A 27,351-nucleotide genomic window follows, 5' to 3' on the forward strand; every position below is an offset into this window, starting at 1 on the left:
ATTTTAAAGGGAAAAACAAGGAAAAAATGAAAAATACACTATTTCTCCAATTTCATCCCCTATAGTTTTAATATAAACACTGCTACTGTGCATAACACCCAGAAACTTAATCTGTCTATTTGTCTTTGTTATCACAAGATTTTATGTCCCTAGTACAAAGTATGGTGACAATATAGTTTTTTGGAAATAAACTTTTTTTTTTGCACAATTTTAACATGCATGGAAAGCACAAGCAGTGCGGCAGCAGCACTGGTAGACTTATAAAAACGTCCTGCTAGAGCCTCTTAATGGCTCCAGGACATTTTTATAAGTCAGCTTGTCATTAAGTGGTTAAAATGGACCTGAAGTCTTGCACAGAACAGAAGGAAAACAGAAATGCACGCTATATACAGTATTTTGAGAGTTTAGCCTGTCTAATTACCCCTCATTTGTGACTAAGCACAAGTTGTAATTTGATCTCTCAGCTGTGTCAGCTCAGGAATCTCCTCTGCCATGGCAGAGCAGCTAATTGATGCACAGGATGTTCACAATATGTTTGCTTCCATGAAAGCAGGCAGTAGACACATAGCTGATTTATTGCAGGATTTGTATTCTGCTGTAGGGATGGCCCTGCTTTGGAGAACTGATGGAGAAGCATGTGATCAGTTTGATCAGCTGATAGATTTGTAAGGTTCTGATTTGCTGGTCCTGATCATGTGTTAAACCAGGAAGTCATCACTGCAAATCAGGACCTTACAAATCGATCAGCTGGTCAAACTGATCACATGCTTCTCCACGAGTTCTCCTAAGCAGGACCATCCCTAATCTGCTGTAACAAATATTTTTTTTCTTCAAAGTTTATTATGTTGTTGCTTATCTTTTAGAGCAGAGAGGAAGTTCTGAGTTCAGGTCTGCTTTAAGCAGTACCAATTGACTGGCTATACTTTGCCTCTTATACTTTTAGCCATAGACCCTGAACAAGCATGCGGCAGATCAGGCGTTTCTGACATTGTCAGATCTGACAAGATTAGCAGCATGCTTGTTTCTGGTGTGATTCAGACACTACTGCAGCCTAGTAAATCAGCAGGGCTGCCAGGCAACTGTTGTTGCTTAAAAGGAAATAAATATGGAAGCCTCCATATCCCTCTCGCTTCAGTTGTTCTTTAAAGCATCTTGAAAACAAGCATTAATAAGGGCTCAGACACACTATATAAGCGCTTTTCTGAGCGCTTGTGATTGATCAGCGCTTTGAATGTGGGGTGTAGCATCTGGCCTGCAGTATGTACAGTGTAGGATGCAGGGATTTGTGGTACTGAATGTAAAGAATGTGAGGTGTAGAGTCTGGCCTGCAGTATGTACAGTGTAGGATGCAGGGATTTGCGGTACTGAATGTAAAGAATGTGAGGTGTAGAGTCTGGCCTGCAGTATGTACAGTGTAGGATGCAGGGATTTGTAGTACTGAATGTAAAGAATGTGAGGTGTAGAGTCTGGCCTGCAGTATGTACAGTGTAGGATGCAGGGATTTGCGGTACTGAATGTAAAGAATGTGAGGTGTAGAGTCTGGCCTGCAGTATGTACAGTGTAGGATGCAGGGATTTGTAGTACTGAATGTAAAGAATGTGAGGTGTAGAGTCTGGCCTGCAGTATGTACAGTGTAGGATGCAGGCATTTGTGGTACTGAATGTGAGGTGTAGAGTCTGGCCTGCAGTATGTACAGTGTAGGATGCAGGGATTTGTAGTACTGAATGTAAAGAATGTGAGGTGTAGAGTCTGGCCTGCAGTATGTACAGTGTAGGATGCAGGCATTTGTGGTACTGAATGTGAGGTGTAGATGCCAGCTCCTATATAATATAGGTAACCAACTATGGAGAATACTAACTCAGTGAAGCGTTAGTTCTCCTCAGATCGGTCAGATGGGTTCTTAACCAGTCATACCAACAATATATATTTTTAGTATCACATATATCCCCAATGAAATAATGAGTCTCAGACCAAGATCACTTTTTATCTTAAAATAAATGTATTCTTGTAATAATAAACATAGAATATACAAAGATCACATAGAACAGGGTTATTATAAAAAAGGCAATAGTAAAAATATCTAGCAACATTTCTCAGCCATCAGGAGTACATAAATTAAAAAGATACGTACCACCTCTCCTTAAAGCATATCTCAGCAAATGTCTTATCTGAACAGAGCCTTGACCTATATTTATAGGGGACATCGTACCTAAACCAAGTTTCACTCACGTGAGTTCCACAGTCGTCACAAGAGACAGACATGTGAGGGGGAGTTGGCCTTGGATGGGGCCAACTTGAAATTTACGACTCCAGGGTTTATGCACAGTTGAATGGGTCACTTAAAGTTCATTCTTAGTAGGTGAGAGTTGAATTCACAGAGTTCACCTAGAGTTTGAGCTTACTAGGTAATAGGGCATCTATAGTTCATAAGCAGTTCATACGGTTATTATAATTCACAGCACACCAGATATAATAGGATTATTAAACACACACTGCACATGATATAATAATGCAAACAGTTACATTAGTCATATACCATAAGATATGCATATATGTTTCTCTAATTATAGTGCTTACACTATTTCAGTTTACCTAATGACAACCTGATAATAAAGATTAAATATTTTTGACACCCCGCTTTCAGGGAGTCATTGGGTCATCTTATATATCACTCTTCAGTAGTATACACATTGGTATGGTCATTTTGTTCAGTCTCTTCGAACTGTTCAAACCATACACTGTTAAGCATGTTGGCATAAAAGTCAATACTTATCGGAGTGATAGGTGAGATAAGAAGACGATCGATTTCCTCCTCTTCTTCTTCAAACGATAATCCGTCACTCAGGTTGAAACAAGGATCATTATTTGCAACAGTAATGGGTAGCGTTGGAGTAGGTATAATCCCTTGGGTTTCTTCTTGGGATGCATTGGAAATGTTTCTTGCTTGACGTATAGTAACCAGGTTGAACTGTCTCATCCTGTAGTCTCCCTGGTCATTGGTCAGTTCTATCATTTCCACAGTATTATCTCCAGGTGTGGACGAAAGTTCTTGTAGCATGTTATAAGTTGTAGGATCAGGCTGTCTTGGTTCTCCAAATGAAAGTACGGAAACAGCTGGGAATATTGGCTCATACCACTCATATGGTTTGCATTGCATCCAGTGTTCCTTGATGTATTGTTCATATGGGTTTCCACTCCTTTGGGCATAACATGAACTTGCAGTAGGAGTAGGAAGGCAAGGATTATCCCAGAGCATGGTTCCACAGTGATTGTGTTTAATTCCAAAATGGTATAAGGCAACTTCATTAGGTTTTCCTAGAAGTGCATCCACCTTCCAATCAACTGCAATCTTGAGTGTCCAGTACTGCATTTTCTCTAAGACTGGTTCGAGTCCTGCATTGCAAGAGATCCAGTTGTTAAAAGCATCAGGCACAAGTTCATCCCAGCCTTCCATAGTATTGCAGGGCTTAAGGGTGTATGTTGCCATTATTTTCTGAAGAGAATAACCACGCATATAATTATTATGATTAGCAATATTGGAGTCCCAATTGAAAATAATCCTCGCAGAAATGTTCCTATTCCTGAAGCACCGTCTGTAACTGCAGTACCAATACTTGTAGCAAGTGTCAAAAGTCCATTAGCTAAAGGTTGTAGTACTTCAGGTAGGGCAGTAGTCTCACGGATCAATCTTTCTACTTGGGCCAACTGAGCTCCTGTGAGTGAGGTTAGTCTTCTTAAATTAATGCTCTCTAGCACAGCTGCTTCTGTTAGATTGCTCAGAAGAATCTGGTTTCTCTGTAAATTTGCTAGCAGAGTATAGATCGGCTTTATATCTTTGTGGAGGACATGGGGTACAAATTGGCTCAAGTCCAACATTATTTCTTCTTCTCTAGAAATAGGCAAAAGGTGAATTTTATCACAAACTGAATTAAAGGAACTGTTAACTAGATATGTGACACCTGCTTCTAATCCACAGGCTGCCTCCCCAATTAAGACTAAGTAAGTTCCATTGTATAATCTATGTTGCATTTCTGCAATGTTTTGTGTTGGAATGATTTGTGTTCCGCAAGTTTCATCCTTGAGGCACGAATGGCTAATTAATGTAGCTTTCATACAACTCAGTGTGTCTGTAGAAGTACATTCTCCCGTGAGAATCCATTCTGGCTCAAGGTCCTTTAGACAGACGTGGCTGGCATCAACTTGTAGTTGAAACTTAACTCTTTCCTTGAGGTTGTACAGTGGAGGTGTAATTATTTCCCAGCAATGTTCATAAAATATATTCGGAACTGGAATAACAATGTCCATATCAATTATACATGTATATGCAAGACCAGCGGAGAACCTATCTCCCATTGTTTTTACTAGTTTCACTTGCCTTATGTAAGTCTTAGAATGTTGTCTCATATAAGCTTGTTTTAATGTATTGGATGACAGTTCAGAAATCCATGTATCTTGCTCAATTAATTGCCAAGGTATTCTACCATTAATAACATCATTAAGCATTAATTGAAATTTATCCCATAAAATAAGAGTTTGAAGTTCCTCTTCTATGTCTTGCCTGACAGTTATTAATTCTTTCAGTGTTACTTCTAGCGCTTTCCTGTTAGTTAGGATTGCATCAGCTAGCTGTATATCATTTTTATCTGCTAGTGAAAAAAGAGAGATCATTGCTTGGTGCAGGGAGGTTTGTTCTTGTATATATTTGGCAGCTAATTCAGATGAAGGAAGACCTTTACCCCCAGATGAAACCATGTCCAGCAGTGGTTTCAAAAGAACTGGTTTTCTTGTAGTCTGAATTGGAGTAGGCAATGTAGGTAGAACATCATTATCAACAATCTTTAAATGTAACAAAGTCTGTTGCAAGAGGTTATTCATAAGTGACTTTACCTTTTCACCTTGTTTGATTGTAAAAGTCCCATTAAAATTATGTTTACAAACTGTTGATAATGGAAGTACAGTAGCACTAGAATAGTCTCTATATAAGGTACCTGTGCATATGCCACCTTCTTGTGGGAACCATTGTCTTCTTCTACACGCATTGGGTTGATTTAACCATTGGCTTTCAGTTGCACCAATCAAATTCATTTTGCAGAGCTGAGTTGTATTATCACAAGGTTCCAGACAAGTCATAGTCTTGGGCCATTTAATAGAGGTTCTGACCGTATTAAATCGAAGAGCCTCAGTGGTAAAGTTGTCGCATATAGCATAAGGGAGTATAGGACTTAGGTGTTGCATGAGATATGGATATCTACAGTATAATTCAATCCATGGTAGTTCTGCAGAGTTAGTCTTGTGCAGAGTCTTATTAAGTAGTAGAACAGCAGCAGAACCATTAGGTGGAAGTATAGGGCAGGATAAATCTAGTTGGCAGGAATCAAAAAGGACCAAAGGCACAAAAGAGTCTGTAATTTTGGGCCACACATTATGTTGTTGCCATGGAAATAAACCAGGGGTACCATCTCTCCAATTTTTCGCACAAATTTGGATTGGCAAGTCCTCTCCTAAATCAAATGGTTTATCCTGTTTGGAAAGGTAAAGTGTCCCATATTCTTTATCACACCATGACATGAAATAGTCCTCTTTATTCCATGATGTCCGAGTTCTGTCTATAGCTGTACGTTTCAAGTTCTCAAGTATTTGCAACACACTTGGTAAAATGCTGATTTTATTTTCACTGGAAGCAAGAAAAAGTGCCTCTGTGTTGAATCGCAGCGTCATTTTTTGTACTATCTCCTCCGGAGTTGAGTGCAGAGGTTTAGCTACTCTGTCATAAATCACAGCAGGACTTTTCACAAAAGCGAGATTTCTTGCAGAGCGCAGTTTCCTGTGTAAGATACCTTGTGATTTTGGATTGTCAGCTGTACTTATTTTGTATTCTCCATGTATTGGCGAGAAGACATGTATTCCAAAAATTATAATCAGTCCAAACCATAGCCACAGCCAGTATATTAGTAGCTTCAAAAAGTACTTGTCAAGAGGGTTGGTTAACCAGAGAACTCTTCGTAAGAATGATTTCTTACCAGTATTATGCATGTTAGTCTCTGGCAGCTCAATAGTACATGTACGTAAAGAGGCTGAAGCAAAAATCTCTGAATTATCACCTGGAAAGTCCTTGTTCAGTTGGGTAGAAGTGTTCACATCTGTAGTAAAGATAACATCCAGGAGTTTGCTATGAGGCAAATGGCTTGACATGTTCAAAAAATACAGTTCTTCTTTTTCCAGAAGAGTCTGTCACAATAACAGCCTTGTTTTCAATGTGCTCAATCACAGAAAAAGGTCCAGTCCAGGCTGGCTCAAGTGCTGTCTTGTGTAAATTTTTTTACAAGTACAGATGATCCGACCGGAGGTAAAAGGTCACTTTTTAGCAAGACCTAAAGTAAAAGAGAGGTGGTTATGTACATCCTGATGGCTGAGATATTGCTCTAAAAAAAGACTATCAAAACTAGAAGTATCTTTTGTACTAGTTAGTCTAGTGTTAATGTATTGTATTGCTCTTGGCAGAAGGCTTAACCAATCAGAATTCTCTTCTAATTTCATTTTTTGTAAAGTCTTCTTGAGTTCAGCATTGAATCTTTCAATCATACCATTAGTTTCTGGTGCATTGGGAACAGAATGTTCAAGAGTAAATCCTAGTTTAGAGGATAATTCACGTAACATTTTGTTAGAGAATGCTGGACCATTATCAGTTACAAGTTTCTTAAAGGGTACTATGGACCATAGCTGTGAAAGTAATTCACTTGTCTTTTCTCCTGTTAATCTCTTTTGTGGAAATGCAAAAAGATATCTACTTTTAGAGTCCACAACTGTAAGAACATAGGAAAAGCCTCTAATAGGTTCTAAGGGCCCTATATGATCAGCATACAGTAGAGACAAATTATTTTTTCCAATTTCAAGTCTGCCAACATAACCTTTCTTCTTGTATTGGGTTGTGACTTTTTGGCATGTTAAACATGATCGGACAGTTCTATTAACATCTTGTTTTATTCTGGGCCACCAGTAAGACAACAACATTTTGTTCATTGTTTGTTCATTCAGATGTGGAGTATTAGAGGTATGGCATTTCAGCAGTATCTCATCTCTGTGGTCCGGTGGTGGACATGTCTTAATGCCTTCATCTGTACCCACTAGGAGATTTAGTGTATCTTTAGCTTTAACATAATCAAAGTCTCTAGGGTAGCCTTTAACATGTTCACCTTTAATTACTTTTTCAAAATCTTGCATGGATGATCGTAGTGTCATTCTTCTAGTAATGCTTTGTACACCTTCATCAATCAAAGTATTTCCCTGTGAATGTATGCCCTCTGTACTGTGTCCTTTCACGTGCAGGAATGTCATGTTGTCTGTCATATGAGTGAATATCTTCCTCCAGATATCAATGTTCTTCACTTTAACACCTTTGCATGTTAGGAAATTATTATTCAGCCATGTGTCTTTATTATGTATACTTTCTATCACATAGTATGAGTCTGAGCATATTAGAATCTTCCCTTTGGTATGTGTGGCATTCATCACTGCCATTTCCATCGCTTTAAGCTCAGCATTTTGTGCAGTATTGTCACCCAAGGATTTTATTTCTCTGCTGTCCTCAACAAATTGTCCATGGAAAAATCTTCCCTTTATAAATCCTCCTGCTGCTTTATAAGCTGACTGTGTCCCTAAAGCGTGTCTTGCAGAACCATCTGTATAATAAACAACATCAAAACTGTCCACATTCACCTCCTCTGTGACACATAATGGTAGCTCAGAATAGTCTTCATGCGTAGAGTATACAAAATGTAATTTTTCATTATTCAGAGAATTCGCCCATTGCACCCATCTCACATGTAGAGCTTTAGCGCCACCTACTGATGCTTTAGTTGCTGCTTGTAATTCTGGAATTGATGAAAAAATAAAAATGTCTTTTCCTCCAGCTAGATCTGTATATTTAGCCAGTGCATATTGTATGCATGCTAGTACTTGTTCTGTTCTTGCAAATTTCTTCTCAGCAGGCGTCATTTCTTTAGAGAACCATAAGATTGGTTGGGTCTCATGTCTGTTAGTTATTTTCCCCATGAAGAAATTATTATTTGTCATTATGTGTATTTCCATATCAGTATCATCTTTCCTTGATGCTAAAGCTTCTGGGCTTGTCAATGTTCGTTTCAACTCTGCTAATTTTCTATTGTGATCCTCTGTCCACTTCTCTTTTGTATATCCGCCTTTCAAAAGTTCATAAAAAGGTTGGATAAGGGAAGCAAAAACAGGTGTAGTTCTTCTAACAAAATTACATAATCCCAGCAGTGATTGCAGCTCTCTTTCAGTTTCAGGTTTAGCAATGTCCACAAGTTTCTGCTGAAAGTTTTTAGTCAATGTTTTCCCTTCTGAGGAGATTTCAAATCCTAAAAATTCCACACTGCAGTACCCAATCCTGCTTTTGGTAGGGTTAATAACATATCCATTGATAGCCAAAGTTTTGCAAATCAAAGTCACATTATTCAACAGTTCAAGTGTAGTATCAGCAGTCGAGTATATGTCGTCCATGTAGACAACTGTATCTTTAATCCCAGCCAGGAGTTCAGTTAATCTGCCCGCAAAGAGCGCTGGTGAGTTCTTCTGGCCTTGGGGTAAACGATTATAGACATATGATGATCCTCCAAAAGAAAATGCAGTATATTCACGGTAGTCTCTATGTAAGGGAATACACCAGAAGCCATTTGCTAAATCTAGGACTGCTTTATATTTTTTCCTAGGCAGAGTATCAATTGTAGCTGTTGCATGCAGGTTCTGTGTACTAATTCCATATGTACAGCGGTTCAAATGTCTGTAATCAATGACTAATCTCAGTTTTCCATTCTGCTTCAATATTGGCGTTAAAGGACTATTATAGGAACTTGGTCTTTTTTCAAGTATACCTTGTAGTACCTGTAGCTCAATATTTTGTTTAACAGCTGCATAAAGTCCCTTTTTAATTGGATATTGTTTTTGGGGTATCGGTTCTGTTTTGATGTGTTGTGGAACCTCTTCACATGTCAAGTCAAATCCACTGTGTTCAGCATATAACTGTAATGCATCATGCCTATCCAAGTTATCCAGTAAGACAGTAATGTCCCGACTGTGATTCTTCATCATGTCTTCAGAAAAATTAGATAGGAACAAGTCTCTAGAATTTTGAAATGTAGGTAAAAGACAAGCATCTTCAGGTTTCAGGATAAGATCATATTCTTCTTCAGATTCATCTTTTTCAAGTAACAAAACAGTGATTGTCCTTGCTAGTTTTATGCCTTTAAAAAATAGAGTTATTTTACCTTGCTTGTGCTTTTCATTAGTACCATGCATCGTAGTTAGCCAAACAAAGGTACCATCCGGTATCCATGATGAAAAGTGTCGTGTAAGTATAGTAACTTCAGTCCCTGTGTCAATAAGTGCTTTTTTCCACTCAAGCCCAGGTGCTGTCTGGAACTCCAGGTGGTGCTTTTTGTCCATTCTTGATGTGGGAAGGAGCAGTTGTAGTGTTCTCCTGAATTCTTTTATTAGACTTCTTGTCTTCAGGAGCTTGTGGCTTTTTAGTCTTTATATTTTCTGTATTTCGCTGCTGTTGGGGTCGCTCTCCTGAGAATTGAGGCTTGCTGTGTCCTAGATTGTTCCTTTGCCAGTGGTCAGACGGTTGGTGGGCATCAAACCTTTCAGTCTGGTACCTTCTCGGTTGTCTGTTCCAGTTGCTTTGGAAATCATTAGAAGGACTTCCTCGCCGATCATCACGCCATCTATTATTGAAGAAGGGATGAGCCTGACGAGGTGGATTTCTTCTCTGTTGCAGTTGATGTGATTGTGGTGGTTTCTGAGTTGTGAGTCTGGAGTTTTCCTTTATCTGTTTGTTCTTGTCCGGTTTAGGTTCTGGCACCAGCGGCATGCGGAATGATCTCCAGACGTTAGTTATTGCCAACTTCACATCCTCTGTAGTAAATCCATAGCCCAATCTCATAGTGAGAGCTCCTTTCACCCCACTGTCCTCAATTATTGAACATAAAAAGTCCAGAACTTGTGATGGTGTTGCAGTATTAGCCACAATGATATCCACAGCTGATAAGATTCCTGATGTCTTTAGTACTTCTTTAGCTTTAGTCGATAAGTCAACAACTCCACTTTGTCCACTTGCCCGTTCTTGAATTGCAGCCGATACTCCAGCCCAACTTGAAAAAGTCTCATTGGGACCCAAAAGTCCTGGTGGTAACAACATTTGTGTGAGCATTGTAAAGTCAACAATATTCAAGTCTCTTGAAATTAAATCAAGCTGTCCTGAGTGCAAAGCTATTTTTTGTCCCAGTTCCTTTGGAGTTTTATTATGCAGTGGCCCCATCATTTTAAGACATACATCCAGTCTCGTTTTCAAATCACTCATTGCACCTCCTGTGTTCCATGAGCTTTGTACAGACTGTTGTGGGGTCAAGGCTGGCATAGATAGTGTCAATCTGCGTCTTAAGAGTGGTTGATTGACTGGCCGCAAAGGCGTAGGTAAAACATCAGCAGGTCTGTGTGTAAAGGCTTGCGTAGCAGGAGGTACATGTAGAAGTGGGGTTGAAGGATTAATCCTCATATTTGCAGTTAGCTTAATTTCCAGCAATCCACGAATAAAAGTATATACTGTTTGCATGGTAGAATGCTCAATTTCATCATATATAGGTATATGGACATGTTGTAACAATGAGATGTCTATATCTGAATATTTCTTTTTCAGAAGTACAGGTCCCATTAAAGCAGTGGCTGGCAGCAAGTCTGATATACTGCTTTCAAATATATCCTTAAGAACTTCTGCATCCACTTCACAAATGAAATCTATCCTGTTATGCTTTGGCAATGCAAGAAAAACTAAGATTTCTTCCTCAGAGTATTTTATGCGGAGTGGTATATATATTATTTCATTATTCACAGTTGTTTGTAAAAACCCTTGTAATCCAACAAGATCTTCGATTTGGTCTAGTTCAGTATAGTGTGATCTAAGTTCCTCGTATAATCTTTGCAGCCCTCCTGTTTTTAGTGTAGGTGCTGCTTTTGGCATAGTTGCTACTAGTGCTGTAAGATCTATAATATCCTCAGATGCAGTAGCCATGATTCTTTTTTATAGTTTGTGCACAAAAAACTGTATTTTTCTCTATTAATACAGAAAGAAGTTTTTTTTATTGTACTCTAGTATTTCAGGGGATATAAATCACGTGGGCGCCAAAATTGCCAGCTCCTATATAATATAGGTAACCAACTATGGAGAATACTAACTCAGTGAAGCGTTAGTTCTCCTCAGATCGGTCAGATGGGTTCTTAACCAGTCATACCAACAATATATATTTTTAGTATCACATATATCCCCAATGAAATAATGAGTCTCAGACCAAGATCACTTTTTATCTTAAAATAAATGTATTCTTGTAATAATAAACATAGAATATACAAAGATCACATAGAACAGGGTTATTATAAAAAAGGCAATAGTAAAAATATCTAGCAACATTTCTCAGCCATCAGGAGTACATAAATTAAAAAGATACGTACCACCTCTCCTTAAAGCATATCTCAGCAAACGTCTTATCTGAACAGAGCCTTGACCTATATTTATAGGGGACATCGTACCTAAACCAAGTTTCACTCACGTGAGTTCCACAGTCGTCACAAGAGACAGACATGTGAGGGGGAGTTGGCCTTGGATGGGGCCAACTTGAAATTTACGACTCCAGGGTTTATGCACAGTTGAATGGGTCACTTAAAGTTCATTCTTAGTAGGTGAGAGTTGAATTCACAGAGTTCACCTAGAGTTTGAGCTTACTAGGTAATAGGGCATCTATAGTTCATAAGCAGTTCATACGGTTACTATAATTCACAGCACACCAGATATAATAGGATTATTAAACACACACTGCACATGATATAATAATGCAAACAGTTACATTAGTCATATACCATAAGATATGCATATATGTTTCTCTAATTATAGTGCTTACACTATTTCAGTTTACCTAATGACAACCTGATAATAAAGATTAAATATTTTTGACATAGAGTCTGGCCTGCAGTATGTACAGTGTAGGATGCAGGGATTTGTGGTACTGAATGTGAGGTGTAGAGTCTGGCCTGCAGTATGTACAGTGTAGGATGCAGGGATTTGTAGTACTGAATGTAAAGAATGTGAGGTGTAGAGTCTGGCCTGCAGTATGTACAGTGTAGGATGCAGGGATTTGCGGTACTGAATGTAAAGAATGTGAGGTGTAGAGTCTGGCCTGCAGTATGTACAGTTTAGGATGCAGGGATTTGTGGTACTGAATGTAAAGAATGTGAGGTGTAGAGTCTGGCCTGCAGTCTGTACAGTGTAGGATGCAGGGATTTGCGGTACTGAATGTAAAGAATGTGAGGTGTAGAGTCTGGCCTGCAGTATGTACAGTGTAGGATGCAGTGATTTGCAGTACTGAATGTAAGGTGTAGAATCTGGCCTGCAGTATGTACAGTGTAGGATGCAGGGATTTGCGGTACTGAATGTGAGGTGTAGAATCTGGCCTGTAGGATGCAGGGATTTGTGGTACTGAATGTAGAGTGTAAAGTGTAGGATGCCAGGACAGAGATGTTATATGGGTGTGGAATGTAGAGGTCCGTGTGTAAGGCTGTAGGTTTGGTGTATAGAGTGGAGTGTAGGCTGTAGTGTGCAGGGAGTAGAATACAGTTAGTGTTTCCCAAATAGCTGCATTTAGCACCAGACAGCAGGATGGGGTGCGTTTTTTCTATTTAGCGACAGTTCTTCCTGATTCCAAGCTGGAAGGAGGAATTATCAGAGCTTTGAACCCAAACACTAAATTAGAATACTGAGTGGCGAGTATGGAGTGTAGTAGGGATGATTAATGAGATAACAATACAGAATTGATGCAAGGGTGAGGGACAGGAAGGTGACGTGTTCCTGACTGCTTGTCTGCTATATCCTCCGTCATGTCCTCTCGCTTCCTAAAACTTAATATGAGTAAAACGGAACTAATAATTTTTCCACCATCTCTGGCCACCTCTCTGCCTGAAGTAACTATAAATGTTAATAACACTCCCATCACTTCAGTTCCCAAAGCACGGTGCTTGTGGTTAATATACGACTCTTCTCTCTCTTTTATTCCTCATCTTAACTCCATAACCAGCTCCTGCCATCTCCAACTCAAAAATATATCTCGCATTCGTCCCTTTCTCACTCAAGACACAACCAAAATGTTAATACATGCTCTTATCATTTCTCGTCTAGACTACTGCAATGTACTACTTTGTGGACTACCTTCTAACAAACTGGCCCCGCTCCAGTCAGTACTGAACTCAGCTGCTCGTCTCATTCATCTTTCTTCTCGATATTCCTCAGCTGACCCTCTCTGTCAAGCTCTTCACTGACTGCCAATTAACCAGAGGATCCAGTTCAAACTCCTAACCCTAATCTACAAAGCTCTCCACAATCTCTCTCCCCGGTACATATCATCACTCATTTCCAGATACAAACTCAATCGCAATCTCAGATCTGCACACGATCTTCTGTTGTCCTCCTCTAGAATCACCTCCTCACATTCCCGGTTACAAGATTTTGCACGCGCTTCACCCCTTCTCTGGAATCCCCTCCCACAACACATCCGTCACTCGCCAACCTTTGTTACTTTTAAACGCTCTCTAAAAACTCATTTGTTCCGACAAGCATATGCGCTACCCTAGGCCACTTCCCTTTGTCCTAAGACCAAATTGCCTTTATATATTTTATCGTATACTACCCCTCCTCTTGTTTCCCCCCCCCCCCCCCCCCCATTCCCTTTAGATTGTAAGCTCGCAAGGGCAGGGCTCTCTCCCCCTTTTGTGTCTTGGAAATCATTATACATTTTATTCATCATGTTACTTTTATCAATGTCATTACCACTTCTGTATTTTGTACTCTGTATGCTGTATCATTTTTTGTATTTTGTCACTAATTATGTATCTTGTATATTAGTGTACACCATTGTCTGTATTATGTACCCCATGTTTGTTTCTTACTTTGTACAGCGCCACGGAATATGTTGGCACTTTATAAATCAATAATAATAATAATAATACTGTGAGGGTTGGGTAGGTATGTCACTGGTAATTAGAAAAGGTCAGATGCAAGGTATAGGGATAGCTGAGGGTAGAGAGACATCGTGTAGGAAGTGGTCAGGGGAGGGGATGTGAAGGGACAGCTGAGGACTACTGGGGAGTAGGGATGGGGAATGAGATGACCTTGAAGGGCGTTTTATGCCAAATTTCTGCAATTTTCCCTTTACTGTTGTTAGTAGTGCCGATGTTGTGTTTTGTGTCGGCCACTTACCCTGCTAATTATGAACTACCAGCTCACCAAGGGAAGTGCACTACTTATAACACAGCTAGTCCAGAACCTTCAAGTAGGGGTCACGCTTGAAAAACGCTGCAGCGTTTTGCCCCATACCAAAAATGCATGTGGAAACGCATGTAAAGAGTCTATGGTACAGCTGCATTTTTTTTTTCCAGAGGTGTCTGCAATTGTGCATAGTGGTTAAAAAAATAAAATTCCCCTTAAGGCATGCTTTGAGGTGAGAAGGATATGGAGGCGGCCATATGTATTTCTTTGTAAACAATGCGAGTTGCCTGGCAGGCCTGTTGATCTTCCGGCATAAGTAGTGCGAGTCAAAGTCCTGGAACAAGAATATGGCTAATTCAGTATAACCTGAGTCTGCAGAGTCCTAGTACCTAATCTGCTGCATGCTTGTTCAGAGTCTATGGCTAAAGTATCAGACACAGAATCAGGAAGACTGCCAGGCAACTGGTATTGTTTTAAAAGGAAATCAATGTGGCAGTCTCCATAACCCTCTAACCTCGGGTTCCCTTTAAAACGCACCCCAAAATGCTTGTGGGGAATTGTCTATGATTTCCACAGATGCAAGTGTGATCCCTTCTTTACTGCAGCTAATAAATCAAGCCTGAACACCAGGAACTCACTGACAGCACACTTGCTGGGGAAGGAATCTGAGTGAGGAGTCAGGACAAGGCAGAAGCTTTATGGCCCATACTCACGGGCAGCATTTGTGGCCTGTCGCCAGCACACGTGAGCGTGTGGGCGACAGCTCCTCGCCAGGTCCCTCCGCGTACACACGCGGAAGAGGGACCAGCAGCGCGACGGAAGCTGTCGCCGACGTTCCTCCTTCCCCCGCCGGAAGCTCCGTATACCTCAATGGAGGCTGCTGTTGCTAGTCCGTGTACTCACGCGGACTAGCGACAGTTGCGACAATCGCCTGGCGACATCAGCAACGGGCGACGGTTCGGGGTGCGCGCCCGTGCAACGGCGCATACTCACGGGCGACCTGTCGCCGCAACACGCGCGCCGCGTGTTGCGGCGACAATTGTAGCCCGTGAGTATGGGCCATTAGATCTTCTAGAAAGCACTAGTCCACATGGACATTCGAACCACACGGTTCTTGTGAAAGTATTATACACACTGCAATTACAAGTGAAGTAAGGAGACTTGAAGGAGTAAATGTGAGTTTATTGCTAGCTGCATCATTGAACATTATTTCCCAGATCTCAGAAACAAAGTGCAGTTTATGAAATCCTGCAGTTACTGACTATTACAGTCATTACTATGCAGCCATCCATCAAGGCTGAAGGTGATGGGGAGCAGTTTGCTCAGAGATGGCGATTATCGGAAGGATCCAAAATACTGCAAGCATTCTTTTTACATTCTAGGTGTCTGTTCCTCCTTTTTGTTCATTTTCCTTTCACGGCATTCCAGCTAATTTCTTACAAGCAAAGCTTTGTACAATTACAGTACAGAGTTCAGCTCCTGCCATTATAGCCAAAGATGGATCCTCCACAAGGCAAGCCTAAGTAGCTGCCTAGGGCCTGGAGAGAGTCTAGGGGCTTGGTGGATGTCAGCCCCCAGCAAAGCTTACTAAAAAAGCCAGGTGATCATCAGCAGGGGGCAAAAAAAAATGCTATCTCGTCTAGCTAGGACCCCAGTTCATCGTAATCCTTTTCTGATTAAAGCGGATCCAATTAATGCTATACTTATACCATAAGGCTGCATGTTGAATAATAACCATGCCAAATTATCAGCTGTAAAACATACGTTGTTTGTTTTTTTCTTTATTACTCATTTAAGAAAAACAAAAAATTGCTTTCCTAAAACAGAAAGAATTTGCGATAATTCAGGTTGGAGTGAGCTTGAGATGTCTCCCAGAGCACCACTGCTGAATATATGCAAATTAACCATTGTACCCTAAGAAGCTAAACACACCTCCAGAACCGCTGGAATGCAATGATGTGTCAGCTTGTTAAATTGTACAGAGCCATAATAATCCAACATGCATACAGACTGTTTCGGATTGTTTGATCCTCATCAGTGCATGGCATGGATTAATTTGGCTCTATGGAGTAGGGGCTTGTAAACCGAGAGGTACAGACTAACTGCTGACTTGGTCCTGAGCAGCACAAGCAGAGCCTGAGAAAATAAACTCCACGTTCAGACGTTATCTTCATTGAAAACTACATCACAAAATCTATTTTTGTTCCAGAGATAAGCTCAGGAGAGCAATATGCAAATTAGAACTACCACTAACATTGTCAGGAGGAAGTACCTCCCCTTTTTAAGCCTCTCAACTAGTTAAATCAATCGATTGGCTTGCACTGATCAATAGGGAAGTTTAGCACACCCTACTCTTAGGCTTTGTTTACGTTATAAAACCACCAGAGCTGTCGCAAGCGCTGAGCAATTTTATAGGGTTTTTTAAGCGTTTTTCTAAGTGCTTTCTGAGCGATTTTTCACTCTTTTTTTTTTTTACTTCCTGACGAAGTGAACTATGACCCGGAAATTAATAAATGGAATGTATTCCTGAAAGTTGATCTTTAAGAATGGCGCTCAACACTTGCCAGTACTTAACAGCATGAATGTAATCAGATTGCAAGAGGAAAAGTCACTCTCTCCAGAAAAGTCCAAGCACCAGTGTCCCCAGGCAGTAACTAAATTTGCAGCTGTCACACTCCTCTGCTTTATATCAAAGCTGACATGCAGTTGCAATATTGGCAGGTATCGCTCTCACCGGATAGTTGGGCTGATTATTTACAGTCAGCATCTAGCGCCTTGATATAACAGTGTAATCCCACACGATCAGCCTCTTCCTCCTGTTAGTGTCTCAGAGACAGGGAACAGCAAATAGCGTAATACTGTATGGAGACCTGAAATCATTAGCCCTCCACCAGTAATAATAGCACCCCTCCGTGCCAGAACCTTAACAGAAGCACCACCACTCTGTGTATCCAAGAGTAATAAAATTCAAGGCTCACCAGATGCCGTGGCCGACCATGACAGTCCAGCAAATCCCGTTTTTCATCAAACTTCCTAAGCTCAACCAACAACCTTCTCCCTTTATGAACTCAGACAAAGAGTATCATAGCATAACTCCGTTTAATTAAAAAGTAATAAAAGATAGTAGTGCACTCACATTTAGAACTTAAAACATGCGCATGTAAATAAAAAGCAGTATCCGGACGTCCTCACCACCGCCGTGCTAGCGTCTCTCCACTCACCACGAGGCCACGCCCTACCGGTTTCGTCATATGACTCATCAGGGGCTTGCCTACGTGGCTGCGTTGAGACGCTTTTAACCTACGCATATTGTCATATGCAAATTAGCTCCTACTAGCGGCGGCCATTTTTTTGAAGCAGCTCAGAATGAAAAGCGCAGCTGCATATGTTAATACAGATGCACCTTCTGCGCGTCATTATTACCTCCTCATTGCTGCGCTGATTTAACAGTTACATTCTTTATAGTACAAAACTTATTAAAAACTTATTAAAAACACATATATCACATTCCTCATATAATTAATTACAACTGTTGCTACCTGTAATACCCGTCCCATTCAATACAATATTACCATATAATGGTATATCAGACACAAATTCCAACCCCACAAATCTAATTTATCCTACTGTATATTACACCTACCCCATACTTGGAGAACATATTGCAGCCACCCCATCAGTGATATACATTGCTACTAATTGACTATCTGCAAACACATCCTACTTATTAAACACAATATATTCCCCCACTTATACTACATACTGCATACATCTGTGACGCCCAGGGCCCCCAACCTCATTTATAATTGACCCCCATCTTTTTATCTTGGAGTCCTGTGCGTGACAGATGCACGCACTGTCCCATATCCCAACACACCCTCCCCAGCAAAAACCCTTGTAGACACACCTCCTATATTACTTAAACCTATCGTGTGTATTATATATTCTTCATACCTCATCACCAATTATAGTTGATTGTGTTATATTCCCATTTTTTTACATAGTTACATCCTTAAAGTGATATCCTCCCATGTTTCTCAACTATACCAATCTGTGTTTTCCCATATTAATCTACTAACTCGATCCAAATAATCCCCATATAGTGACTTTCTAAATTAAATTCCCCAAATTTAATCATTAGCGATAAAGCAATTTAAGTCCAAATCCACATTCAAACCCTTTGGCCTCATGGTTTGCATCAAATAAATCCACTTTGTTTCTAGTTTTGAAATCTCCCTTATTTTATTGCACCCCCTCCATTTAGTCGTCAATTTCTGTAATGCTGAAAATTGCATAAGTGAGGCATCTTGCCCATGCTCCTCTTTGAAATGTCTTGACAGGCTATGGCTCTGAAAGCCCTTCTTTATATTGTTCACATGCTCATTAAGCCTGGCCTTCAACATCCTTTTTGTGCGCCCTATATATTGAAGGCCACACGGGCACCATATTAAATACACCACGTGTGTGCTGGCGCACGTAATGAATTCCTTGATTGGGAACTGTTCTCCAGTGTGATGGGATATATTAGACATCATTTTATTGGCTTTGGCCTCTAGGCAGGGGTTACATTTCTTACAAGGAAAAAAGCCCTTCTGGCCACATATGTCAGTCTGATTGTTCACTCTAGGCTCGTCTATACATGTCTTGACCAATGATCTTTGTAAATTTCTAGCTCTTCTGTAAATGAATTTTGGGCACCTCGGTAGCTGTGCCTTTAGAATGGGGTCATTTAATAGTAAACCCCAATATCTTTTGATTATCCTTTCAACCTCTCTATGCTGAGAATTATATTCCAAGCAAATCGCATAGTCAAACCGACCGTTCTGAGATAATTTTGGTTTATCCCTGAGCATTTCTTTTCTATCAGATTGCTTAATAGCTAGGATCTCCTTCCTCAGAGGGGTTTCCTGATATCCCTTCTCAAGGAATCTGTTGAGCAACATCTCTGCCTGGTCATCATAGTCATCAATTTTAGTACAGTTTCGTCTGAGTCTTGTAAATTGGCTTCTTGGAATACTGCTCAGCCAGTTTTTATGATGACAACTCTTAATGGGTATATAGGCATTTCGGTCTGTTTTCTTAAAAAAGGTCTTGGTTCCTACCCCTTCACTGTTCTTATATATAACCACATCCAAAAATTCAATGGCTTCTTGACTCCAGACTGCTGTTAGTTTAATACCTTTATTGTTATGGTTTAACCATTCAATATATTTGCTTAATTCAACTTCTGTGCCCTCCCAGATCCATACTAGATCGTCAATATATCTTTTCCAAGACGTTACATTTTTACTCTCAAGCTGCGCCAATACCCCCATCTCCCAATCATCCATGAATATATTTGCCACACTTGGTGCATATTTGGCACCCATGGCGCATCCTAGGGTCTGTAGGTAAAACTGATTGGCATACCAGAAATAATTGTGGGTTAATGAAAATTGTAACAGTCGTAAAATAAATTCAATTTGTTCCACATCTAGCTCAGTGTAAACATTTAAGCCCTGTTTCACCGTCCGAATTGCTTCGTCATGTGGTATGATGGTATATAGGGCATTCACATCGGCTGTTACAAGAAAATGTGCCTCCCCTACTTCCATATCACCCAATTCCTGTAAGAGTTGTTTCGTATCCCTCAATAGTAACGTAAGCTTCTTGACAACAGGCTGTAAAAATGAGTCTATATATTCCCCAATCCTCTGGTTAAGGGATTCAATGCCACTAATTATTGGTCTACCCGGTGGGTTAGCCAAATCTTTGTGTATCTTGGGGTTAATATACATCACTGGAATCCTGGGTGCATCTATTAACAAATATTTAAACTCAGCATCATTCAGAATCCCCCTGTCGAGACCCTCTCTGAGAATTATTCTTAATTCATCCATATATTGCTTAGTCGGATCCCCCCTTAACTTCTTGTATGTATGTGAATCATCCAGAATCCGTTCCATTTCTCTACGATATTGGTCGACATGCATGACTACTACTCCTCCACCTTTGTCTGCTGGCCTAATCAGCACCTCCTTTTTCCGACTTAGATCCCCAATGGTCTTCATTTCCCATCCATTTTTCATTACATTTATTCTCTGGAGATCACTCAACACCATTGATTTGAAAACCTGCACAGTACCCCCCTTCGATGTATCAGGCGGGTTGAATGTGGACCTGTTCCTAAGCATAGTGTGAGAAAATTCTGTAGCACCCCCCAAATTATTAGCCCTAGAAGTGGGCCCTTCTTTAGAGAGAAAATATTTTTTGATGTTTAACTTCCTCACATATTTATTCACATCAATATAAACACCAAATTTATCCAAGCCCTGCTTTGGGGCATACTTGAGGCCCTTATCTAAAATGTGTAACTCACTATGTGACAACTGAACTCCACTAATATTAAATATACCTTTCCCTCTCTCTATCTCTTTCTTTTTACTATTCCCTCCTCTTCTTCCTCGTCTAGTCCTCTTTTCCTGAAAAACCTGTGATTGTGTTCCATCTCTTCCCAATCGATTCTCGGTGATCCTCCCCCCAAAAAATGATGGTGAACTGTTTCAGCTGCTTGTCTATCTAGGGGTTCGAAACGGTTAAATGTGGGTAACAAATCCTGCCTGGGATCTCTGATTGGGTGCTGCTGCCCATACCCTTCATTGTATTTCTTTCCTTCATACCGGGGTTGGGGTACAGGGGTGTAACCCCCATCATTGATTCTTCTTATAGGGTTCCTATTTTTTGCATACCTCGGTCGTTGCCACTCTTCCTCCTGTGGCCTCCTATTGGGATAATAATTCCCTCTTGGAGGTTGCTGTACTTGATATCGATCAACATGGCCATTAACATAAGGCCTCACCCCTGGCCTGTGCCTGCCTTCTTCTACTCTAATTGTATGTATCCCAACCTGGGTTGGTTGCACTGTGGCACCCCCTCCGGGCGGTACCTGACTACCTACCTGTCCTCCTCCTGCCCCTACCTGGGCTGCTTCTTCTACCTTTTTCTTTTTGTTCTGTTCTATCTGCCATTTATATGCCACTTTTCCTTTATATTCCTGCCAATCACTTTGGAATCGTTTGATTTTGATTTCACTCATATCTTTCTCATTCTTTTGGACTATTTTGGTTAGTACAGATGCATTTTCTACGAATACTTCCTGATCTTTGAATTCTTCCATTTTTCCTTTTATCTCCTCAATCTCTTTCCCTAATTTTTCTAATCTATCCTGTTTTCTTCTACTTAAGATCTTAAGGAGATCTATCCCACATCGGTTGAGGAATTCCCCCAATTCCCTATCATTCTCTTCACCCTCCTCACCATCTGTGGGCAGAATATCCCATCTAAACCGCCTGGGTATAATGCCTTCCTTGGCGTGTTTATTAAGACTTGCCAAATCCCACCATGCATTTGATTCCCTGATCATCAGATTTTGTAACTGCCTGAATAATGTATCCAAACTTTGGTGACCATCATTTGGCTCTAAGCTAAACATCCTATCCAAATCAATTTGACCTCTACTTCTTATATTAAACATATCCATTGTGAATGAGTCTGCCGCACTACCAATGTAATACTAAAAGTAAGACAACCAGACAATATGGTAGATGCGCTCCTCTTAACACCTATGCTCTAGAATTCCTCAGATGGTGCAAACTGACAAGTGGGTCGCCACTCATATGGGTGGGTATTAGTCACCCTAAACAAAATTGATCTTTAAGAATGGCGCTCAACACTTGCCAGTACTTAACAGCATGAATGTAATCAGATTGCAAGAGGAAAAGTCACTCTCTCCAGAAAAGTCCAAGCACCAGTGTCCCCAGGCAGTAACTAAATTTGCAGCTGTCACACTCCTCTGCTTTATATCAAAGCTGACATGCAGTTGCAATATTGGCAGGTATCGCTCTCACCGGATAGTTGGGCTGATTATTTACAGTCAGCATCTAGCGCCTTGATATAACAGTGTAATCCCACACGATCAGCCTCTTCCTCCTGTTAGTGTCTCAGAGACAGGGAACAGCAAATAGCGTAATACTGTATGGAGACCTGAAATCATTAGCCCTCCACCAGTAATAATAGCACCCCTCCGTGCCAGAACCTTAACAGAAGCACCACCACTCTGTGTATCCAAGAGTAATAAAATTCAAGGCTCACCAGATGCCGTGGCCGACCATGACAGTCCAGCAAATCCCGTTTTTCATCAAACTTCCTAAGCTCAACCAACAACCTTCTCCCTTTATGAACTCAGACAAAGAGTATCATAGCATAACTCCGTTTAATTAAAAAGTAATAAAAGATAGTAGTGCACTCACATTTAGAACTTAAAACATGCGCATGTAAATAAAAAGCAGTATCCGGACGTCCTCACCACCGCCGTGCTAGCGTCTCTCCACTCACCACGAGGCCACGCCCTACCGGTTTCGTCATATGACTCATCAGGGGCTTGCCTACGTGGCTGCGTTGAGACGCTTTTAACCTACGCATATTGTCATATGCAAATTAGCTCCTACTAGCGGCGGCCATTTTTTTGAAGCAGCTCAGAATGAAAAGCGCAGCTGCATATGTTAATACAGATGCACCTTCTGCGCGTCATTATTACCTCCTCATTGCTGCGCTGATTTAACAGTTACATTCTTTATAGTACAAAACTTATTAAAAACTTATTAAAAACACATATATCACATTCCTCATATAATTTGCATATGACAATATGCGTAGGTTAAAAGCGTCTCAACGCAGCCACGTAGGCAAGCCCCTGATGAGTCATATGACGAAACCGGTAGGGCGTGGCCTCGTGGTGAGTGGAGAGACGCTAGCACGGCGGTGGTGAGGACGTCCGGATACTGCTTTTTATTTACATGCGCATGTTTTAAGTTCTAAATGTGAGTGCACTACTATCTTTTATTACTTTTTAATTAAACGGAGTTATGCTATGATACTCTTTGTCTGAGTTCATAAAGGGAGAAGGTTGTTGGTTGAGCTTAGGAAGTTTGATGAAAAACGGGATTTGCTGGACTGTCATGGTCGGCCACGGCATCTGGTGAGCCTTGAATTTTATTACTCTTGGATACACAGAGTGGTGGTGCTTCTGTTAAGGTTCTGGCACGGAGGGGTGCTATTATTACTGGTGGAGGGCTAATGATTTCAGGTCTCCATACAGTATTACGCTATTTGCTGTTCCCTGTCTCTGAGACACTAACAGGAGGAAGAGGCTGATCGTGTGGGATTACACTGTTATATCAAGGCGCTAGATGCTGACTGTAAATAATCAGCCCAACTATCCGGTGAGAGCGATACCTGCCAATATTGCAACTGCATGTCAGCTTTGATATAAAGCAGAGGAGTGTGACAGCTGCAAATTTAGTTACTGCCTGGGGACACTGGTGCTTGGACTTTTCTGGAGAGAGTGACTTTTCCTCTTGCAATCTGATTACATTCATGCTGTTAAGTACTGGCAAGTGTTGAGCGCCATTCTTAAAGATCAATTTTGTTTAGGGTGACTAATACCCACCCATATGAGTGGCGACCCACTTGTCAGTTTGCACCATCTGAGGAATTCTAGAGCATAGGTGTTAAGAGGAGCGCATCTACCATATTGTCTGGTTGTCTTACTTTTAGTATTACATTGGTAGTGCGGCAGACTCATTCACAATGGATATGTTTAATATAAGAAGTAGAGGTCAAATTGATTTGGATAGGATGTTTAGCTTAGAGCCAAATGATGGTCACCAAAGTTTGGATACATTATTCAGGCAGTTACAAAATCTGATGATCAGGGAATCAAATGCATGGTGGGATTTGGCAAGTCTTAATAAACACGCCAAGGAAGGCATTATACCCAGGCGGTTTAGATGGGATATTCTGCCCACAGATGGTGAGGAGGGTGAAGAGAATGATAGGGAATTGGGGGAATTCCTCAACCGATGTGGGATAGATCTCCTTAAGATCTTAAGTAGAAGAAAACAGGATAGATTAGAAAAATTAGGGAAAGAGATTGAGGAGATAAAAGGAAAAATGGAAGAATTCAAAGATCAGGAAGTATTCGTAGAAAATGCATCTGTACTAACCAAAATAGTCCAAAAGAATGAGAAAGATATGAGTGAAATCAAAATCAAACGATTCCAAAGTGATTGGCAGGAATATAAAGGAAAAGTGGCATATAAATGGCAGATAGAACAGAACAAAAAGAAAAAGGTAGAAGAAGCAGCCCAGGTAGGGGCAGGAGGAGGACAGGTAGGTAGTCAGGTACCGCCCGGAGGGGGTGCCACAGTGCAACCAACCCAGGTTGGGATACATACAATTAGAGTAGAAGAAGGCAGGCACAGGCCAGGGGTGAGGCCTTATGTTAATGGCCATGTTGATCGATATCAAGTACAGCAACCTCCAAGAGGGAATTATTATCCCAATAGGAGGCCACAGGAGGAAGAGTGGCAACGACCGAGGTATGCAAAAAATAGGAACCCTATAAGAAGAATCAATGATGGGGGTTACACCCCTGTACCCCAACCCCGGTATGAAGGAAAGAAATACAATGAAGGGTATGGGCAGCAGCACCCAATCAGAGATCCCAGGCAGGATTTGTTACCCACATTTAACCGTTTCGAACCCCTAGATAGACAAGCAGCTGAAACAGTTCACCATCATTTTTTGGGGGGAGGATCACCGAGAATCGATTGGGAAGAGATGGAACACAATCACAGGTTTTTCAGGAAAAGAGGACTAGACGAGGAAGAAGAGGAGGGAATAGTAAAAAGAAAGAGATAGAGAGAGGGAAAGGTATATTTAATATTAGTGGAGTTCAGTTGTCACATAGTGAGTTACACATTTTAGATAAGGGCCTCAAGTATGCCCCAAAGCAGGGCTTGGATAAATTTGGTGTTTATATTGATGTGAATAAATATGTGAGGAAGTTAAACATCAAAAAATATTTTCTCTCTAAAGAAGGGCCCACTTCTAGGGCTAATAATTTGGGGGGTGCTACAGAATTTTCTCACACTATGCTTAGGAACAGGTCCACATTCAACCCGCCTGATACATCGAAGGGGGGTACTGTGCAGGTTTTCAAATCAATGGTGTTGAGTGATCTCCAGAGAATAAATGTAATGAAAAATGGATGGGAAATGAAGACCATTGGGGATCTAAGTCGGAAAAAGGAGGTGCTGATTAGGCCAGCAGACAAAGGTGGAGGAGTAGTAGTCATGCATGTCGACCAATATCGTAGAGAAATGGAACGGATTCTGGATGATTCACATACATACAAGAAGTTAAGGGGGGATCCGACTAAGCAATATATGGATGAATTAAGAATAATTCTCAGAGAGGGTCTCGACAGGGGGATTCTGAATGATGCTGAGTTTAAATATTTGTTAATAGATGCACCCAGGATTCCAGTGATGTATATTAACCCCAAGATACACAAAGATTTGGCTAACCCACCGGGTAGACCAATAATTAGTGGCATTGAATCCCTTAACCAGAGGATTGGGGAATATATAGACTCATTTTTACAGCCTGTTGTCAAGAAGCTTACGTTACTATTGAGGGATACGAAACAACTCTTACAGGAATTGGGTGATATGGAAGTAGGGGAGGCACATTTTCTTGTAACAGCCGATGTGAATGCCCTATATACCATCATACCACATGACGAAGCAATTCGGACGGTGAAACAGGGCTTAAATGTTTACACTGAGCTAGATGTGGAACAAATTGAATTTATTTTACGACTGTTACAATTTTCATTAACCCACAATTATTTCTGGTATGCCAATCAGTTTTACCTACAGACCCTAGGATGCGCCATGGGTGCCAAATATGCACCAAGTGTGGCAAATATATTCATGGATGATTGGGAGATGGGGGTATTGGCGCAGCTTGAGAGTAAAAATGTAACGTCTTGGAAAAGATATATTGACGATCTAGTATGGATCTGGGAGGGCACAGAAGTTGAATTAAGCAAATATATTGAATGGTTAAACCATAACAATAAAGGTATTAAACTAACAGCAGTCTGGAGTCAAGAAGCCATTGAATTTTTGGATGTGGTTATATATAAGAACAGTGAAGGGGTAGGAACCAAGACCTTTTTTAAGAAAACAGACCGAAATGCCTATATACCCATTAAGAGTTGTCATCATAAAAACTGGCTGAGCAGTATTCCAAGAAGCCAATTTACAAGACTCAGACGAAACTGTACTAAAATTGATGACTATGATGACCAGGCAGAGATGTTGCTCAACAGATTCCTTGAGAAGGGATATCAGGAAACCCCTCTGAGGAAGGAGATCCTAGCTATTAAGCAATCTGATAGAAAAGAAATGCTCAGGGATAAACCAAAATTATCTCAGAACGGTCGGTTTGACTATGCGATTTGCTTGGAATATAATTCTCAGCATAGAGAGGTTGAAAGGATAATCAAAAGATATTGGGGTTTACTATTAAATGACCCCATTCTAAAGGCACAGCTACCGAGGTGCCCAAAATTCATTTACAGAAGAGCTAGAAATTTACAAAGATCATTGGTCAAGACATGTATAGACGAGCCTAGAGTGAACAATCAGACTGACATATGTGGCCAGAAGGGCTTTTTTCCTTGTAAGAAATGTAACCCCTGCCTAGAGGCCAAAGCCAATAAAATGATGTCTAATATATCCCATCACACTGGAGAACAGTTCCCAATCAAGGAATTCATTACGTGCGCCAGCACACACGTGGTGTATTTAATATGGTGCCCGTGTGGCCTTCAATATATAGGGCGCACAAAAAGGATGTTGAAGGCCAGGCTTAATGAGCATGTGAACAATATAAAGAAGGGCTTTCAGAGCCATAGCCTGTCAAGACATTTCAAAGAGGAGCATGGGCAAGATGCCTCACTTATGCAATTTTCAGCATTACAGAAATTGACGACTAAATGGAGGGGGTGCAATAAAATAAGGGAGATTTCAAAACTAGAAACAAAGTGGATTTATTTGATGCAAACCATGAGGCCAAAGGGTTTGAATGTGGATTTGGACTTAAATTGCTTTATCGCTAATGATTAAATTTGGGGA

General features: G+C 40.7%; 1 long non-coding RNA gene across 2 annotated transcripts in view; it reads left to right on the plus strand.

Annotated features, from left to right (window-relative positions):
• LOC137533830 (uncharacterized) overlaps nt 1-27,351 on the plus strand; it is a 120,962-nt gene that overhangs the window by 85,080 nt on the left and 8,531 nt on the right. The gene's annotated exons all lie outside the window — the stretch shown is intronic.

This window comes from Hyperolius riggenbachi, chromosome 10, assembly GCF_040937935.1.
Source record: "Hyperolius riggenbachi isolate aHypRig1 chromosome 10, aHypRig1.pri, whole genome shotgun sequence".
Lineage (NCBI taxonomy): Eukaryota > Metazoa > Chordata > Amphibia > Anura > Hyperoliidae > Hyperolius > Hyperolius riggenbachi.